The sequence below is a fragment of the Diadema antillarum genome, unplaced genomic scaffold (genome assembly GCF_040938485.1).
Source record: "Diadema antillarum isolate AM-2024a unplaced genomic scaffold, OU_Dant_1.0 seq00000347_RagTag, whole genome shotgun sequence".
Classification (NCBI taxonomy): Eukaryota; Metazoa; Echinodermata; class Echinoidea; order Diadematoida; family Diadematidae; genus Diadema; species Diadema antillarum.
In genome coordinates this window covers 213,838-235,146 of record NW_027271357.1, presented here as the reverse complement: position 1 = coordinate 235,146, position 21,309 = coordinate 213,838, and the positions used below count along the sequence as shown (strand labels likewise).

General features: G+C 39.1%; 1 pseudogene; it reads left to right on the top strand.

The window, feature by feature from the left end:
- Window positions 1–3,463: 3,463 nt before the first annotated feature.
- Window positions 3,464–21,309, top strand: part of LOC139730984 (uncharacterized) — a 28,353-nt pseudogene continuing 10,507 nt past the window's right edge.

Sequence of the window (21,309 nt, the reverse complement as noted above, 5' to 3'; positions counted from 1 at the left end):
TGAGTACCCTCTCTTCCACATATCAATATTAAGGCTTTTTGGGAACAAAAAAAAAATACCATGAAACAATAGAAATGTGACAGTTTTAATCTGTGCTGAAATCTCGCCAGTGCCATGAAAATACACATATTCACAGGTAGATTGGCCTTCCGTAAACACAAGAGAACAACAACAAAAAAATGGAGCAAGTTGTGTAGCGTGCTACATCTTGATGTTACCATGAAAGTTCCATACTTCTATGTGCATAAAATTTCACGCAAATTCCTCCCTTTGCTGCAAGGGCTACAGTGCTCTAGCCATAATTTCTATACACACATAAAATTCAGGCATGCACACACCATACCTACACAGCGTTTAAGGAGGGGTTTCATAATGTGTCTGAGAGATTCATGAAGCCAGAAGCATTCCTGTTTGTCATAACTGAGTAAGTTAGCCATTCCTGATTTTCTGCATAGGTACAGACTTGAGAAATTTGTCTTGCTATTGTTAACCGATTAGCAGCAGAGTAAATACAGTACTGGTAGTGACTCTCGCCTTAGTGAATCATGGCAACAACAACAACAAAAACAAAAATTGGCTGAGATGAAGAGAAATTCTACCCCTGATTGATATAAATGTGTTAATTCTATTTTGTCATTCGAAATTTATGTACATTATACACAAGGCAAAGGATTTTGTCCAAGTCCCTTTGACTTCGACTTGGGCAAAGTTGACTGAATTTAGCAGCAAACATTTGTCTTTATCCATTCATTGCCATAAAGAAAAGCCAATGCCAGTAGAATGGACACAAATGGGCGCATGGCTTATCTCTTCGCAATGAGGAGATTTTAGGAGCAATCTATGTCTATGTCTGGTTATGCCCTGTTAATCAACTGGCATTATTATTTTCTTCCGTTACCTAACACTGCATGTAAACACATTTTAAAGAACATCAAACTTGAATGAATTTATAAGTCATTGTTACACTCGAATCAAAGAAAGAGATGTACACACTCTCAAACCCGTATTTTCTGGTAAGAATAATAAACCCGTGACACACCTCCAAAGTGGGTGGTATTTCCATCAATTAAAATGAGCAGTATGAGAATCATTTGAATTATTTGTCCATCTGCATCTAAAACATCGCTTTGCTGATACGGTAACATGTAGTCGTGTCGTTTCGAATGTTCGCTATTCCAAGAGAGAAGGGGGGAATTGAAGAGAAGGATTTACAGACCCCTTCAAGAGCAGTAAGACGGACCCCCTTGGTCCTTCCCCATTCCCCTTGTGTCGTCGTCGCCCCCCCCCCCCCCCCACCCGTTACAAATATTGGGAGAGAAAGAAAGAAAAGTATATTGAAGAAATGGAAAGCTGGGCGAACGAACAAACACTCTAGTAATACTGCATTAAGTTACCACAAGATTAGCCATTGTGAGAGTTTCTAGACAATTTGAACCTCAGAAGCAAGAAAATGTAATTGTTGCGAAGATGAGGAGAGTATGGTAACAATCGTTACTTTTCAGACTGTTATGGAGACTGCATTCTTGCATCGTAAAATTCAGATCTCATAAAATCATTGTCCAAACGATTAATACAACTTCCAATACACTGTTATCAACCAAAACTTCACACGGTTGAGATAATGAATACACAGTTACTATGACAACACAGTTTTGCGCTACGGATCGTACAAAAGCTGTTTTTGAGATGCATGTCGGGTTATTTCGCCACATGTATTATAGGCATGCTGGTGGCGTCACCGAAGACACGTGTAGCGAGCATGCCTTCTTTCGCCACTTTCTTTTTAAGGGTCCTGTCTGGAAACATTTTTATTGTAACTATTGTTCACATTTTGTATATTTAACAATACTTAACATCGATTTTACCGATTCAAATGTTTACAGTGATTGTTTCTATCCCTAACTCATATTTTAGACCTGTTTCAAAGCACCCAATGCTGGGGTTTTGTTTCACCTGCAAATGGTAAATTATGCCTTAAAGGCTGATGTTGAGCCAGAACGAATGATATAATCTCTATATTAGTCATTTAATACGCATTTGACTTAAACACCGGGACCATGCACCTTTGATATAAATGTGTCTCTTGTCAATATAGTCATGGTCTGTCTCTTGCATGTATATGACTCATTGCCAGTTTTCATTAACTCGGAGGGACATGACACTTTCTCTTTTAATAATTGCTCAAAATTTATATGTGCGAAGTTAACGGATTAAATCATATACAGTACGAGTTTGCGGTGTCCCTATACGCCCGCCATTGGCAGTTACTGGTGAGCTCATGGGTTTCGTCTTTCTGCGGGCTCGTCGGCTGTGTATCTATATGCTTTTAAAGGGTTTCTGTTTAACTGGTGGCAAAGTGGAGGGTAAATACATTAGCTCGGGAGAGAAACGGCAGATTGAGGTACGTATGGACGCTCTAAATAGGCCCGCAATTTTATGAACAACAATCGCTTTTCTCATAGCATGCGGATGAGAGCCCGCACACAAAAGACCCGACAGCAACAACCAGACGTACTACATAATAGCCCTAAACCTGGTATCACAGGCGTATTGATCGGTTACAAAGTCAGCAAACTGTGTAACAGCCACACGCTTTATTGCACATTTTGGCTTTGTTTTTGAGTGATCAACTGTCAACTTACAAGATGTAGCTTTACTGCCGATATCATCGATGTTTACACTGAAACATTCGGGAAGTGGCTCGATTTTGTTCCCCTGCGTTTCACTTGTGAATGTGTAAACGTGCGAGGTGAATAGCCAGCATCATCTTCGTTTTTGCTTGAAATAATGTGTGCTCAGAAGAAGAAAATTTCTACCAAGCTATGGTCATTGACGCCTCTATTCGTCGCATTCTCATCTCACATCGACTTCTGCTTCATCCAAAGTTTGTCGGCTACCACCCTCACCCCTGCAGGACGTCCGACCTCGCACGATTCGTATTTCAGGGTCATTCTACTCCCCAATGATTTACCATAGCCTTTCGCGTTGCTAACGTAAACCACAGTGGTTGCTGTACCGTGGAGCAGGGAGGCGAGAGGTAAATCCGCGAGCTTACCACCATAAGGACAATGTGAATTCCCAGCTAGGTACATGGTTCGCTTTCTCACGTGGTTGCTGAATGGGTTTATACCAGTTTTTAAATAAAAGGTGGGGAGAGAACTGGGTCAGCAAGGATGCGTCAAGTTGTATGAATGCCTTCGATGTATACATGTCTATACTGTTGGCCTATTAACATTGGAAGTAGAGTTTGTGCGGCTGACCTGGAATATACCTGCGTCTTGCGCAGGGTTCGTCTGTTTTGATATCAGCGATCATAACATAACAATATGTGAATTAAGTGGAATGTGATCTATGGACTGAGACGTGGAACGTTAAGGAGATCGAGAGAGATAAATGATGATTAAAGACAAACTTGACAGATGACGAACTATATATGATGGGGACCAGGACAGCAAACGCGAGCATGGTTCAGGACATGCTGAGAGTGGCGTGAGTATATATACACCCAAACAACCACTCCTCGGTGGTACAATGTATTGGGTATGGTCAAAGGCTGGAAACCAGTGCAAGTTTCATCTAAATGCGTATATCATTGTCATAAAATACCATTATCATCTCTGCCCTGTGATCATTTTGTTGTTAAAAAAAAGGGGGAGGACACTGGTTCGTGGTATTTAGTAGCAGCAGACATGGATTATAGTAACACTAGTGATAATGATTTCAATGATGACGAAGATAGTTATTTTTGTCTTTAAGTTTATCCTCGTTTGAGGGACTTAACTTATTTCATATCTTTAAGAAGTCACAAATATACAGAGAAAGACATAAAAAACAATGAATATGTACATAGACATACTTTAATTGTAAACATTAATAACGCTTGATTTCTTTATGAATTTTTTCGTGAACTACAACTTTTCTGTGTAAAAAAGATGTTTCAAGAGCATGACATTACCACCATGGTAGGCCTACATCTTCATGTACCTCTACATATCATTCTGTCTCAGCATTTAGAGGTAGTTAAACCTCATACTTGAAACTCAACCAATGAAGATCATAATGGTAAAGGCTACTGATACATCATGCAAAAATATGATTATAATCACTATGAATAATGATTCATGGATAATCACTGCAGCAATACATACTTTATGTGTCAGTGCATGTGTACTTGACGATATTCATCATAACAAATTTCCGCGTGGTCGCCATCCACTCATCCCGTGAAAGACTCAGATTATAAGTGTTACATAAAGAATTAAGTTAGCTATTCTTATCTACAAGTACATGTACATTGTACCTCGTACTTATGCAGACAAAGTATGTATATGTACATCTAGCTTTACGTATATATACGAACATGAACATACATGACTGTACAGGCAAATGCAACGAATAGCAGTCTGTATGTTTGTTCTTATATATGATATCACATTGCAATGTATTCGTGTATAACTGATATGCCGCTATGCGGATGAAATAGATAAGTGAAATACGGTCATGTAGGCCTACATTGATCGAACGATATGGAGTATTCGAGCTCTTACCAAATCTGTTATGTAATTGTTGATATTCCACTGGGTAAAAAGCACATTATAATGGATGTCGCCCTGTATTTAACTCTGTCTTAACGTTAGTTCGTATCAACAGTATACTGTAGTCAAATTAAATAAGCCCTTTTTAAAGCAAGTAAAAGATATAGTGTATAGTGCGACACAGATATTCCGGCGCAATGCAATATGCAAGGTAGTTTGGCTGAAAGTGCAACTGTTGCCATGGAGATGTCATTCCTGCAGCAATTAATTCTTAGTATTAAGAAGCTTGGCAGAGATCGTTAAAGTTTTCACGCACAGAGTTGAAAGTAAAAACTTCAAACCAACGCTGTACAATCCACATGCTCTTTCAGAGAAAGGCAGTTTTATGTATTTACAATTCAAAGTCACCTGTTGAAGCATGTGTATGCTTTAATGTGCATCACAATTCAATACGATTACTTGGTGTCGCGTCCTGTGATTGTAATAATCATTGGCGAGATTATTATACTAAGCGCATGAGTATGCCATCCGAAAAGTTCATGTGTCTTTATGCCTGAACAGCTGACAACCGATTCCTCAAGAATATGAATATGAGATGTCTACCTCAGAAATATGGGTAGATAGCTAGCTAGCTAGCTAGCTAGCTAGATAGATAGATAGATAGATAGATAGATAGATAGATAGATAGATAGATAGATAGATAGCGACATAATGGATGATATACACTAATTGTATATCAATTGCCTCCCATTTTTGCGTGGTGTTCTTTAAATTTCTGCCGTAAGTAGGATCTCGGAAGGGTTAATTGCAAACCATCCTATTTCACGCTCATCACTATACAGGACGCCGTTTTCACTCAACGTCGCATTTTCGTAATTCAAACTAGTATTCCACACTTCAAAATGAGAGCGTTTCATCGAATGCGTAAGAAAAAAAAATAAATGCATTTGAAAGCTGTGACGTCAAAGGCAACAGACTCTCGAAGAAGTCATCAAGAGCTGACCGTCCACTCAAGGACGGGATTCTCTCCAAAAATCGACCGCAAGGTGGATGTAATCCCACAACAAAGCGATATTTTAGAAGAAGGTTGATAGACCGTTTGCAATCGATAGCTCGTTTCTCTCATGATGTGACCACAGCTCTCTGTCTGTGTCATGACCCGCCCTTAAACTTATCAATTGTCAAATGTTATAGATCTTCACGAAACAGTGGTATATCGGTCACAAAAATACACGCTATAGATACGAACGGGTAACGATGTCTTGATCTCAAATTTCTCCTTCTGACCTGCACGAACATGACGAATATCATTTTTTTTTTCAGAAAGTACTAATTCGTTCCGAGTTCAAGTTTCTGCACTTTGATAGGTATAATGTAAAATTGATTCGGAACAATAAACAGTCGTGAAGGTCGAAAATCGAACAATTTCGAAAACGGAACGGCTGTTGCGTTTTGAAGTCTAGTTTTAAGATGCAAGGCTGTTTGTGTCCGTGTAAGATATCTATGACAATCCACTAAACTTGTCACTATTATACAGAGTATATACAGAGGAAGCAATGCAAATAGGAATAGCCATAAACCTTGGTGGTATACGTTCAGGAAGATTAGTTAAAAAATCTTAATTGCTTGCACAGTCAAACAAGCAGTGCTATACTGGAAAATACACATACATCACTCAACATGAACCCATCATTATCACTTGACGGAAAAAGAGGTGTGAGTGTCATAAGACAATCATTTTTTAAAGCTCAGCTGTTCTTGACGATATCACCTCATGAATAGTGTCACTATGCCGAATTGCTTGATGTCTTTAAGGATTTCCCATTTGCACTGGTATCATCACAATTATTACTGTACTTCATGAGGGGACGGGAACGTTTTTAAGTTTGTGTGTGTGTGTGGGGGGGGGGGGGCGTGCTCAGGCTGGAAGGGTTAAAGGTCAGTGCTCCCTCACATCCCCCCCCCCCCCCCCCCCCCCCAAATACTGGGCGGAATCCTCTGTAAGTAGTGTTCTTTCCTGATTGATTTTGGGGAGGGGCAATTCTTTTGGTGGATTTTTACAATTCGCTATCCCAGGAAGTTTTGGATGACCCACAACGTGACGGGGATCGAAACATTTATGTCAACGATAACAGGAAAATGAGGACAATAACTGTGTTTTCTTCGAACGCAGTGAAGGAATAGCACTATAGCAGTGCTTACCACAAAATAAATGTTTATTGCTGTTTTGCATCCCGGTCATTCATGAGGGCACATTGTATATAATACGTGTATGATAAATGCACTTGTTTGATGCATCCCAACTAGACGACAATAATAACACTCCCTTCGTACTGTGACAGTGATTCATTCCTGGAATGCCTCGATGTAGCTTCTTGACACGATCTGGCTGACCTCACCGCACGTGCGCACATCCACGCTCTCGTCTACATCTGTATATACAAACGTCGCCATAGCAACTTGCTGACCTTATGGTCCGCTTTGGGGTCATCTGTTTTCCTGCTATTTCATAGTGGGTCTTATATTTGGGCAGGTTATACACCGCATTGAGGGACTACATAGGCCTATACAATGTGTGCCACATGCGTAATAATCGTGTCTTTTCTACCCTTTTGTACAAAGTGTACATCAGATAAAGCAGCATACTAGTCATCTTTTTATAGTATCGCGAGTGTGAGATGAAAAATTCTGCAATATAAGCCTATAATGCTTATTATGTAGCTTAATACTGTTTGTTTACATGCACCCTTCCTTTTACAAAAGAAAGAAAGCAAACAACCTATATATTATACTGTACATTGATTATTTCAAACTCGATGTTCTATGAATGAAAGGGTAGTTAATCACTTACAGGATATGTTTCTTATTACACAAATTTGACACGTACATCAATGGAAGTTTGAGTAAGCTACAATAGGTCTACATGTATATGACAAATGATTATGACAGTTATCAAGTTCTTAAGTCAATTGATAACAATAATGATTAAGTCACTCAATGTAGAATGGGTTCCATTATCCACTTTGAATTGGACGTTGGGATTTTATTGTATTATAAACAAAATAAGAGATAACACACACCCACACAGACGCACACACAGTTTGACTGTCGTGCGTATATCCTTTTAATCAAAGGAAAGAAAAAATCAATAAGATTTTATTTGTGACTACAAGGAATTGTCACCGTTATCGGTATATAGATGTGTGATTATGCGATTCTATCGTGTACATTAACTTATGGAGGCTCAGAGTCGAAACGTTATTTGAAATGTACTCACAACTTGAGGAGATACCTTATTGCTATTTGTTACTCGTAGAGAGGATCAACGACAGTAACTGTCAATGGATTCCGACGAGTATGATCAAAAGAATAAAATTACACGCTATTAGAATTAGACAAGTTGAATTGAAAAGGTGATGACTTTGAAATTCATTTGACTCGTGCAGTCAAATAATAAATAAACAACATGCGGTGACACACATATTTGATACATGTACCAGTACTTTTGATTGCAGTTTGGATCTGTTGTTCCCTGTTTAAGCTATTTATACATTATACATGTAGATAACGCTCACCTTGAGTGAAACGCGCAGGCTATTGTCTGTTCTCATTACTCTTTGGACGGTAATAAACCACCGCGAGAACATATAGGGAATGTGACACATGACATCATGGACACAGGCCACCCACCAAAGATGGTTAATTATCTTGGCAGCCGATCGGTAGGGATATCCCGTCTCTTACAAACATGGCAAACATGACAATAATAGCTGCTAGAGTACATTGTACGAGTTATAATGTGATTGTTGTCACGAAGCGTCAAATGCAAACCACTGTCGTGGAAAAAGTGCACGCTATGTTATTTGTCTAGTCTCCCACTCAGTTTGTTGACATGTTCGTTTGTACAAACAAAAGGTTGTTCATAGTGAAATCTCTGTGGGGGGAAGGTGCAGCTCAATAGCACAAGGTCTACTGAAGTTAGGCGTAACACGACATATCCGCGTCTTTACATTAAGACGTCCATACAGGCAAAGGGACGAATAGCACCTGTTCTTCTTTTGTGACATTGTTACGAATCACAGGTTGAAAACCGTACTGACAGAAGACTTCAGGGCGGCTAATTGTAGCTCAAAGTGACGGATTGTGCAATGAATATTGTATACTAGTATCCAAACCATGGTTACTTTGTAACAGTTCTCGATAACTAAACTCCATTGTCTTATATCGGCCAAGCAGGTTCATTTTCCATGCAAGGCGCTTTATAAATTTTGTTTGTGTCACAGTGATTCTTCCACCTATCAATGGTACCTACACTGTACAGGTGACGTACAGTGAATATTGGAAGGAGAGGCAGATGAGCTTCAATATATTATCTTACATTTACTATTGGTGCCATTTTATTCTAAACCTTGTTCACGTAAATCTAAAATAGGCTACAAGTATTTGTCATCACTACATTTGTGTTTATAACTCCTTTTGTCATGCCTAGCAGAGTTTGCAGCCTTGCCATCTATAAAAACTGATGTTTTAATAAAAGGATGGTAACAGAAAATGATTGCAAACTTTCAGACTTTCAACCCAATCACACCATGCGGTTTGGTTGGTGAATCGAGCAATTTTTTTTTTCTTTTGGTGTGTGTGTGTGGGGGGGGGGGATGATTGTTCGTTTTCGTTATATTGTGGTAATGAAATAAGAAACCAGTAGCAACAGACAGGACAAATAAAGGAGTCAAGCTCACTTTATTAACATTTTGTGTCACCCACAAGACTTTAATGTCACTCCTCTGTTCCCAAGATACATCATTTGTAGTTTGAGATTCGGCAACATGACGATATCACACGTATCACGTCAGGAAACATTAGTGAAATATAGTGAAACTTTTCTTGACTAATGCTTCTTTTATATTCTTCTCATGCCGACACTGCCAACGCGTTCCCATAACACTGCCGAGGCAGTCTGTATTTGCTCTGTACACAGACGAAGTGGCTGGTTGCCAGAGAGCACTGGAGAGAATTCTGTTATGTCCGCCCCTTTCAGAAGGCGCTCCAGACTAACCTGTCAAGAGGATCAGACTTCTTACTAGGCTTGTATTGGAAATTACCGCCACCCCCCCCCCCCCCATGCATAATTTGAAGAAAATCTGGTAGCTATATACTACGATACTACTGGCACACCCTCTGAATCCTGGTGATATCACGTGGGTCGTAGATATCATGATTAGAGTCAAATTATACACCTGATTGAGAACATTTGGTTATGTTTACGTTTTACTTGTCGAGGTTGAACAATAATGTAATGGTCCTGTGATATTTAACGTCTTCGACGAAAAATAAAAGCTGCCTCGAAATCACTGTTGCAAGTGGACTTAGAATGTATACTATTACTCCTACCCCTGATTCGATTTTCTACCCCTCCTCCTCCTTTTCTTTCTTTCCCCTACTTGTTTATCTCAGTTAAAGTGCACACTGCATTTGCATAATTTTGCACCGTGTCAAATTGAGTTGCATTGTCTACAGTTATGATATTGTTACTGAAACTGATTACGCCACAATCGTGTTTTTCCTATATGAACTCTTTCCTTTCAAGTTCTTTCTCTGTTTCTCTTCAATTTCTTTTTCTTCTTCATCATCTCTTTCTTCTTCTTCATCATCATCATCTACTTATTTCCTCTTCTTTGACATTTCTTTCCCTCTTAAGGAGTACGCCATTGTCTGCTTTCATCATCTTCTTCTTTTTCTTTTTTTTTCTTCTTCTTCTTGTTAGTGAAAGAAGTAGCCAATGTGCTACTATCTATTTTCTGGCTTCAATCTTCTTAAGAAGCCAATAATAGATGGGAAGCCTGGACGGGAAGACAATAGACGTATTTTGCTTCTGTTGGTATGTTTTCCCTTTCTCTCTGTACGGTCTTTTCAAGTCCTTCAACCTGTCTACAAGCAAATTAACTATCATTGTTTGCACACCCACCAAAGTAAATGTGCGTTAGTAGTCTTCTTATTCTGAGAGTCTGACACAAGTATTTTTCCACATACTTCATATGCACTGCAAAAAGTCCGGTGTTAAATAGTGAACACCGAGCTGGTGTTAAATTTTCGGTGCTCATTTATGGTGTTAAATTAACACCTACGGGTGTCATTTCCAAATTTTAAACTGTTTTTTGAAGAGTTTCTTAGTAACTGCACTTCTTGTTGATTTTTTATTTAAACAAGACGATCAAGAATTTACATTAAAATACTAGATTTTTGAAAAAATGTGAAAATAAATTTACACCAAAGTAACACCAGCTGGTGTGGTCCCTTATTGAAGCTGGACGGGTGTTAAACCATTGATATTAACACCAGCAAATATCAAATCAACACCATGTGGTGTCATTTTTGAATTAACACCAGTACAGTGTCAAAATAACACCAGGTACAGTGTCAATTTAACACCACGAAGTGTCAGGTGAACACTTTTCAACACCATCACAGTGCATTTTTAACACCTGTGGGTGTGGTCCTTTATTGAAGTTTGATCGGTGTTAGATTTAACACCCGTGGTGTTAAATCTAACACCGATGTTTTTACAGTGTTGTTAAAACTCGAAGCCCCACAAAGCTCTTCTTCGCAACACAATATGCCATCTAATTAAGCTAAGACACAGTTCGGGCATTTTTTGCACATATTTGGATAATGTTGAATATTAGGACATGTTTTGAGCCTTCACCATCATACGTGATTTACATGTATCAGCTGAACATGTGTATACACACAAATGAAGAAGATCTCACAGATAATTTTGCCTTTCTTCCGTTTACTTTCCAACTCACAAGATGAAAACGCATATAACAATATCGTGATGTAGGTACAGTATAACATTGGTTAGCGGTGATAGGCCTATACGTTGTTATAGAGTCACGAGCAAGATATCTGAAATATGCTTGCTATCTCAAAACAAATTGCATTTCTGCAGCGATGGATTATACAACGTACCATGATATTATCATGAAACAAACAGGTTATAGTGTCGAATATGACCCGACGTTGCATTATATTCTGTCATAATTTAATCTAATGAGCGTGTCAACCTTGCGATGTGCCTCCCGTGTAACCAGTTTCATTTAACTGAGCATGATACTAAGGACTAAACATTGATCTTCGAGCTTATGAATTCGGGGTAGCTTAATTGGCTAAGTGAGTGTTCGAAATGTTATATCTATTTCATTTTTATTATTGTCAAATCAGTCGTCGAATCGCGTATTGTGTGGTCAATGTACCGCACGTTATAATTGTGTCGAGCTGTGACTGAAATCGCACCATCTTTCAAAAATTTACTTCTCGCAATTCTCGGCTGATCATGAGAAGGCCAATGGATGTAACATCGAGGGAAAGTCTGAGGGAATCTGAGATGAAAATATGTGCCCTTATCGAGACTGACATGACCCTCGTGACGAGGCGAACATAAGAGATGTTGACGTTCTATGTACGGTCACCTCTTGATTTTTGAAAGAGTATCTCATACTCGAAAACGGTAATTCAATACTTATGACTCTTTGTGTTGGGATCACAACTTAGAATTAGTATGCTATGTTCCTTTCCACTGTATAGCATTGAAGCCTGTTACTGGTCTCCCATTTCAAATAAGCTCAGTGAGTTCCTTGACAGGAAAGTAAAAGTTTAAACCCCTCCGCGCCCCTCCCCTTTAACCCTCCGATGTCAGGTCTAGTTTACATTGGTGAGCTACATAAGGTTAGTGTATGTAACTTCACTTACGACGTGCACAAAGTGTGTGCGTGCGTGTGTATGGTGTCCAAAATATGCGAATATTTTTTCATTTCATACAGATATACCAGTTTAGAGTTTACTTATCTTTTTTTTCCAATGGAAATAACCATTGAAAGAAAAGTATATATGTGAGTGTGTGTGTGTGAGTGTTACTGTGGATGTGTACACTTTGTGTGTGTACACTTTGTGTGTGTGTGTGTGTGTGTGTGTGTGTGTGTGTGTGTGTGTGTGTGTGTACAGTGAAAGGCAAAGTTTACCCAGGGATCGAGGTAGAAAGCGTCCCCTCCCTGGTCTCTACGCTACCTTGAAACACCCCATTGCCTGTGTTTTTCTCCCTCCCAGCAGCCCAAGATCCAGCCCCATCACATTCGAGACGAGTCAGTTGCTGGCCGCAGCGGGCGTCCTTAACATTCTGCAGATCCTCTGTATTGATGTTAGTTTTGGTGATTAGCTCTCCTTTTCGCTCACACTATACCCTGAGATACCTGAATGATCTCAGTGGAAAACGAACAAGATGATGCACTGGTATTGGAAACATTACAACTTAAGAACTAGGCATAAGCTTGAAATTTGGGGGTCTAGACAAGTATTTTCTCACCAATTCTTCAGACGTAAAATAGTGTTCTAGTATTGAGCACAAATCGAGACTAATTCATTACATAACAATCCGACAAACCGTGAAGTAAGGTTCATTGACAAACTAACCCAACATTGCATTTCTTACAGGCTACACAGCGCGAGATTTGAAAGAGAAAATAGGTCGTTTGTATTTAGAATGTTTACTCCTAAGGTTGCGTTTTAATGGAAAACACTTTTTGATGCCTTGGCTCTCTACATTACAAAATGATATGGGTGAGGAAATAAAGTCAGCCCCCTGTAAATAAGATATTTTCTCCTAACACCAGTCAACGATACTGACTACTTTTTTTAAAAATAATGATCGCAATGAACAAAAAAAAAATCACCGTAGTTCCTTTCGTCTTCCATTTTCTGGAAGAAATCATGGAACATATCAAAGAACAAATGAAAGATCAGTGTAACTATGTTTCAGACAACATGTTATGCATCCTGTGATCACCGCTTATGCGACTTATGTCTCTGACTCCTATGCGCCGATCAGACACATTCAGGATAACCGTCGACATTACAAAAGGACACAAGTAATAACAATAATGGTAATGATGCCCAACACTTCCTCGAACTACAAACAGTTTATTCTGTTCTCAAATAGTCGATCCATATTTGTATGATAATTCATGATCTCAGACAAGTCAGATCTATGCTGCTGTTGACCCGTCTGTGATAAGGAGAATCCTGGAATTCTGGTCAGCTGGTGATGGAACTTTCGAGTGTTGGCTTTGTCTTTCTTTGTTTGCTTGCTTACTTACTGCTTGCTTGCTTGCTTTTTTTTTTCTTCTTTTTTTCGTGCCAGACACGATTGCGGATTGTTGGGAGCATGAATGTCGACCGCCGTTATGTAAGCATCACGTAGATTAAAATGAGTACGATAATTTATCTGCTGAGCAACACCAAACACCACTGTCCTATAGAGACAAACTCACATCTGTTACATGGACGAAGGAGAACTTTGATTATCCACAATCAGAATGATGTGGGACTTAAGCAGGACTGGCAACTTAATTTGCGTAAAGATCATTTTGTATGTGGGATATCTTATAGGCAGAGTTTTGTTTGATATTACTCGCTGCAATGTAAATTCTATATAGACAAGTGTAAAACACTTTTAAAAACATTGTATTCAAGATAGTCAATAGGTGAAAAGGCTGGCATAGCATTTGAATGCCATATAAATTATAATATGCTGCATGAATACAACTAACAAACATGGCATCTATAGGACTCTCAGTTCGTAGGAAAAGCCGTACGTGTCGTCTGCCTCTCCAGCAGTAATCGACTCGTTCCTATTCTTTTATTCATTATATTCACATTTATTAAATGTTAAAGTGAGGTAATTGAACATGATCTAATATCATATTAGACTCATTAAAGATTAGCCTATATCATGATATTAAACTCAAGACGTTCCTACTGCTATGACTATAACGGAATTGATGATGCCTCCCTCTAACGTCCTCATTTGTCCACGCTCCTCCTTTTTCAATCTTCACAGACCGGACCGGGCCCTCGGGGGAAGGCCAGATTGAACCTATAACATTGATAACTATGGGACATCTACCGAGATGCTGCCTATGACCCCTATGAATGTATGATCACCTGATCTGATATTCCCAAAGTTGCTCCTAGTCTTAAAATAAAAGATGACTTTGCCACACTTCATAAAGGGTGTAATGAGCTTATGTAAGGCAGCAGTTTGACAAGTATAGCTATGGCCATATTGAGACATTTCTTTGAAACTGACAAAAACCACTTAGCGAGTGTCCACACGGTCAAATGTCCCTGCATCTTCGACATCAGACTTGTGATTTTTTTTTTTTTTTTTTGTATGAGGCTATCTCCGAGAAATCCTCCCAATTTCTTGTCTCAAGGCAAACTACCCAAGATTCCACGTATATGGCAGCATGTTTTACGAGTGTGATGCACGAATAGACGACGATGAATATCACGTCATTCTCAGTTTCGTTCTTTTTATAATAATGTGTTGTATTCCAACGATTGATCAAGTAGAGAATCGCATACTTGTATAGCTTGTTTTTCTATCAATCTAATTCAGAATGAAACCATTCTAGCTTTCATCACAAAGTGAAAAGATGATTATCATAAACAGTTCCATTCCATTCCTTTACAGTTGGCAATCGATTAGTATGGGTTATCTCTCGGTTCCATCTTTATAAACATATAGTCTGTGTGCATACCTGTGAAATATTCTTTGAGAGATACCAATATTCATCAACATCCAAAGTCCGATACATGCCACCCTTCATATGGTGCATAAACAGTGCTCCGTTTCTTTCCTTCGTATACATCGAACCATAAATTTTACTGAAACCACAATCCAACAAAGGAAAAAGTATTCAATAAGTATTCGCCGCGTAAACTACACGTGCAATCAATCATTCCATCTGTCCAATTGTATTTTGATCGCAATAGTATTGTGTTGTGGCTACTTTTCGAAAGAAACGTGCAGGATCTCTGAAATGAAAACTCCAAGTCGTGTCTAAGAACATTGTCGCTTATCGCACATGGTGGAGTGATATGCATGTACAAACACGGGCTCGGGAGAACGAAGCGACCATGATAACGAACCTATCGTGAATCCAAGATGTATACTTTGTCTTCGCCCATTTAAAACAAATTGTACTCACTCTTAGTCTTAACTGGTTCGCTACTTTCGAGATCGCAAAAAAGAAGGGATGATCCGTGCGAGAAACATTCCAAGAACCCATACAGGTCACAGCAACAAGATATCGAGATCTTTCAGTGACTTGCTAACAGTATTCCAGTCTCAAGGTCGCGGAACAAACGCCAATCACAGTCGTATCGATCTACACTAGTGGAAAGACGATACCACTTCCATGATCCATGTTTATTTAAGTCGATACATGATACACAAATCGACCTCGTGCACTGGAGGGAGTTACTCTCAACAGTTTATTGAGACACATTAGTGAGGTGCTGTGATTTTGGGGTAAAGCAAGGAGGTACCTCCTTGGGTAAAGTAACCACAACCTTATTGCCATCATACACTGGACTCGACAACACTATGTCAGTCCCGCTGCTGTTAACTACCTTTACTTCAGTAGACTCTTAACTCTCAAAATAGATGCACACTCACAAAAGTACGCCAAAAGGAGTGACGGGAACTTTTATATACCATGGAGCTACATGAAACTTTAAGGATATGATTCTTCGTAGGTCGTCGTTGTTATAGATCGCTCTTGATTCAAAGGAGGTTGTGTTGTAGATGGAGAGGACATCACAACTGTTTTTGCCCCATGAGGAAGCGATGAGGTCAGGAACAGTGATCTAAGGATGAGTGTGATGACACCCCTGGACAGTCGATCTCCATACGCACCGACGCGAGCCAAACTAGCATGGTCATCTCTACCATCGTCACGAGATGGCAACGAGAATGGGGAACAGCGACAAAAGTTCACAAACATCAATCCATCGATGTCATCGAGGTCTTCTCAGTGGGGATCAGTTATTTTGAGATCGAAACCTTTCATCACACCAGACACCTCCTCAGCAGAGAGCATTCCAAAAATAGTAAATGTCTGCGAAAAGAAGTAAGTAAGAGGAGAAACGCTTACCCAAATAAAAACAATCATTGTTATTAAGTATTCCGGGTGCTTATTTCCTGATTCTCCCTTTCAGTGGTTATTATGGAGCTCGTAGCTCTTGAATAAACAAACGTCAATGTCAACTTCCAAATGCCAATTTGCCATCTTTCTGACTTTTTTTGTTGATATACCATCAATTCTTTGGCAATCTCCTAGTCCGTCAAGGTAGCGAAAAAGTCAACTTAAGCTTTGAACCGAAGACCTCGCCACTAAGTAATGACTTTAATGAACGTTTTTATTCTCTATCAATCTTTACGAATAATATGGTAAGTACAAAACTTCTATCAACGATGATATCATTATGACACAATATGCATACAGTACTCCTCGCTCACCTTTCGAGTAGTATATAATGCTGAACGACTTCGACAGGTATATGCCTGGGAAATCAACGTGACAGTGTTTTGCAGTGTTTGCTATACCATGTCACTAGTCGAGTGACCGAAATGGCCTTACAATAGTTTACATGAAAGCTTCTATTGCCTGAAAGCTATATTTTCTAGAAGGATTAAGATTGCTTATAAAGAATATCACCTGTTGCTCTTTCGCCGATTCTGGTTCTCTTTTGCGCCTTATCTCTAACAAGCAGTTTTGGTTTGAGTATAAAACTTGTCACTTTAGATTGCAAAGTTGAGGGTTCAAGGGAGATGTGAAACACACACACACACACACACACACACACACACACACACACACACACACACTATTATTTATGTTGCGAAGCTACAATGTGGTACTCCTCGTCCAAGAACCCTGTGTACTGGTTTCAAACAAACACACACACACACACACACACACACACACACACACACACACACACACACACACACACAAAAAACACCTCCTGGTATGAATTGTTTGAAGAGTGTGCAAAACATTTTCGACGAACGTGCAAGCAACATTGCCTCTAACAGAACGTGAATGTGCAAAAAAAAACAACTCTGAACTTCCATTTTATTATTCCATAATTTTGCTATCTGAAAAGTAAAATGCCCTTCAATGTTGACTTTGAATTTAATAGAGTAATATCAGACCAAAAGAATGGTAGAATAGTAGACCCATTTAAATCGGACGTCGAATAAGAATTTAAGGAAATTATACGGTTCACATGTTATCGTGAAACAGTCGTACCGCTTACAATCGCTTATCTAAATTATACGACGTGATGTCACGCCTGCACAACTCTCATATTTATCTGCGCACAGATCTTAACAAATTTTGAAAAATTACTTCAGAAAAATTGATTTTTTTCCGATGAAATCAAAACCAATAAATCATATCAATATCATAAAATGATTGGAGAATAGTTAAACAACCAAGCATTGATAATTTTAACGGGAAAGATATGGTTACTACACTATTAACCAAAAGCCTGTTCTTCGTAATATTTTTGGATGTTCTGTTATGATGTCATGATCTCATCTCATTATCATAAAGTGATTACGACCAATAAGACCTTTTTTTTTTTGGTAACAGTCATTTAAACTATGAAATTATGTAAGTATTTATTTGAAGAAAAGATGAGTCCAGAAAAGTGCAATTTTCACTGTTTGAATTTATGTTTTAGATATAGTCAACCTACACATAAACGATTTATGGCAAATCTAGAGGTTGTGATTTTGTATGTACAAGGGAATGAAGACCTAAAAACCATGAGAATTGTTTTGTTATATCAGGTTTCTCACTCAATCAGGGTACAGAAACAAAGAAATAGTACTGAGTTTTGACCTGCAAAGTTACCTTGCAAAAGGTTTTCTTATATTCGACCTCTTTGTAACGAGGTTCCACTGTATAAGCTAAACAAGTACGTAGGAACAATTTGTGTGTGTGTGTGTTCTTTTTTTTTCTTGGTTTTTTTTGGGCTCCGGCCGAGAAAAGCACAAGGAAAGGAGTATAATGTATGCGCAGAACTCTACTGGAGTTATCTATCACCTTTCCTTCTTCCGTCAGTCCGTTTGTCTGTCTGTCTGTCTGTCAATCACTTTGTCTCGCTTTGTGTGTCTCTTAATTAAGGAAAGCATTCTATGGCTCTTCACGTTGTCGGATTTTGTGTTAATGTGTAAAAGGGAAGAAGAATAACGAGTAAGAGAGGTTGTATAGCTTGCATTTCTGCTCTACCAGCGTGCTGTATCCTAGCAACGTAAGACAGTTCCTTCGCTCCTATACTTACTCACAATTGCCAGATACTCTTTTTTCTTTATGTTCTGTCATTTTGTATTGCTTTATATCCACGAGGCTGCACATCAGTTACCATACATATATATGCATATAGTGTATATGTGCGTTTGTGTGTGTATATGTATAAACAAGGAGGTACTTGCCTAGTACCTCCTTGGTATAAATACATGACATGCCAAATGCATGTGTGCAAATACAACAATTGACAAAGTTGTATAGCAGCTTTTCAGAATTTTGCGGCGACCGCGCACACTTTACAGTCATTCAAGCGAGAGAAGCGATGCTTTCAAGCACCGTAAACAATCACGGACTCCACCGCTCGTTGCCATAGTCTCTAACAGTAGCTATACCAGCTAGTATTATCAGCCAACATGTGGCGCTTTTACCTCCCTTTGAAGCAGTTTGTGAAAAGATGACATTTGCTCTTCGTCACGCTCTGAAGGATCTTGCAAACACTGGTGCGATCGATTTGTGTTCCCCTTTTTTTCTTCTGAAAGTCCTGCATTCCCCAGAAAAGACTTGTTCGTCACCAACCAGACAACGTTGAACCACACTGTGATGGAGCTATGTGTATAATGGATAGCCAATTGGACTGGATCTATAGGCAAGGTCAAGTGTACGGAAATCGTTGGACTTAACTTAATTTGCTGACTTTTCGACTGCGGGACGGACAACCTACTGTGCATCTTCAAACTGCTTAGCGCTACATGTTATTACCTGCAAGTTTGGATGTATTAGACGTGTTTGTATCAAGTTTTATCCTTACATCCCAGGAAATTGTACGACTTAGACAAAGGGAGATACAGCAGACGATGTCGTCACGACTGGGATTGCCTGCAGGTGTTGCACAATCTGCGCTAGGAGAATCAAAATGTGATGTTTCAACGGCGAACCCAACATTTGGACTTTTGATAAGTCAAAGTAGGATTTAGGAATGTGGGACGACTGCAGCACATCGTCTAAAATACTGGATATCTAATGACTTTTAGAAGAGAAAATATAATCTGGGCTGTCATACCCAGTACAGACCTTTAGGATTACTGCAAACTTTGCAGCAACATATCAGGGAAACCTCTTACCCTAAATGGTAGAATATTGCCAAGTCAACTGAGCAAACATATCAACAGTTTCGATGTTTTTGCGCGTCGTGATTATTAAATGACGTCGACTTATTTTCTTCAACGTTTGTTGACCTGTCATGAATCTATTTGTCCGTCCATTCAAGAGCTTAACATTTAAATCACTAATATAGTCTGAGGCATATAACTTTTGTGCGAAAGTGATTATTTTGTTCAGATATTTCTATATCATATACTCTTTATCGCATGTACTGGCGCAATCAAAACGATATTGCAAAACTTTCTGCATGAGTGTACAACTTTCAGAATCGATTTTAGTTGACCAAAATATTCACAAAATTCAATGTCTAAATATTTGCAAATTTCATGTGGGAGTCTAATAGGCACTGATGACTGAACATAATCTAGCTTTCCGTGTGAGAGTAGATAAAAAAGAGGGTTTTTTTTGCATATAACTTATCGTTTGTCAAAAATCATAGACTTTGAACTCTATTCGCGGCTATATTTGCCTGCAGAAAACTGATTGAAGCTGATTCAAATTGACTCAACCAGCTTGGTGGAGACGGACAGAATGTGGCTCAGTGCTCTAGAGAGAGAAGTAGAAATCCTTGGCAACAGAACGTACATTATTTCGCAGACTACAAACTAGTCGAAATTTGTCTCTTGTACCTTTTTTGTGCATGATCTATAAGATCGAAGAGCATTAGAGATCAGAGAGACACTGAAGGACTGTTGGCTATGCTGGCTTTTCTGTGTATTGCTGGTTCACGAGATCGGATGCCTTCATTTTGCACCAATCAATAACTTCTTAACTATCCTTCTGAAATGTTCTCATCCGAAAAGCCACAGGGCATAAGCCTTTGAAGCTACCATGACCACATTCTTTGGACATGGGCATTCAACTCGGAATTAAGTTTGTTAGTTGTTGTATTTCTAACAATGTACTAAGTCGAAGTGAGATAAAGTTGTGACATTAATTCAGGAGCCTGCGTGATGATTTGACAAAACACGCCTTCCCACACTTTTAAGATTTTGAAGCCAACTTGTGCTTGTGAAGGACGTTTATTACATTCGTACCTACCGATATGAAGACTGTGATGAAGTCAATACTAAATGCAAGGACAACACGACAGTAAGCCCACCAGCATGACGCACCCAGACCTCATGGGGACGGCGAGGGATGAGGCCAACATGCATTTACCGAGGTAACGTTGCAATGGGTATTGAGGTGGTCTCCACCTTTCGGCGTGCTTTAGATTCGTAAACTTAAAACAATACCAATATCCGAAGTCCGAAGTGTCCTTTGAGGATTACATGCCAGATTTGGGAACATAGACCTACATTATAATACTCTTTTGATTGATTCATGTTCAATTATAGTCATGTAAACAACTCACGAATGTAAATCTGTGTGTTGACGTGTCTGATTGTCATGTACAGAGAAGAGGGGGGCAGGAAATGAAGTCTTTCCAAAAGGGAATACGAGAGAATAAA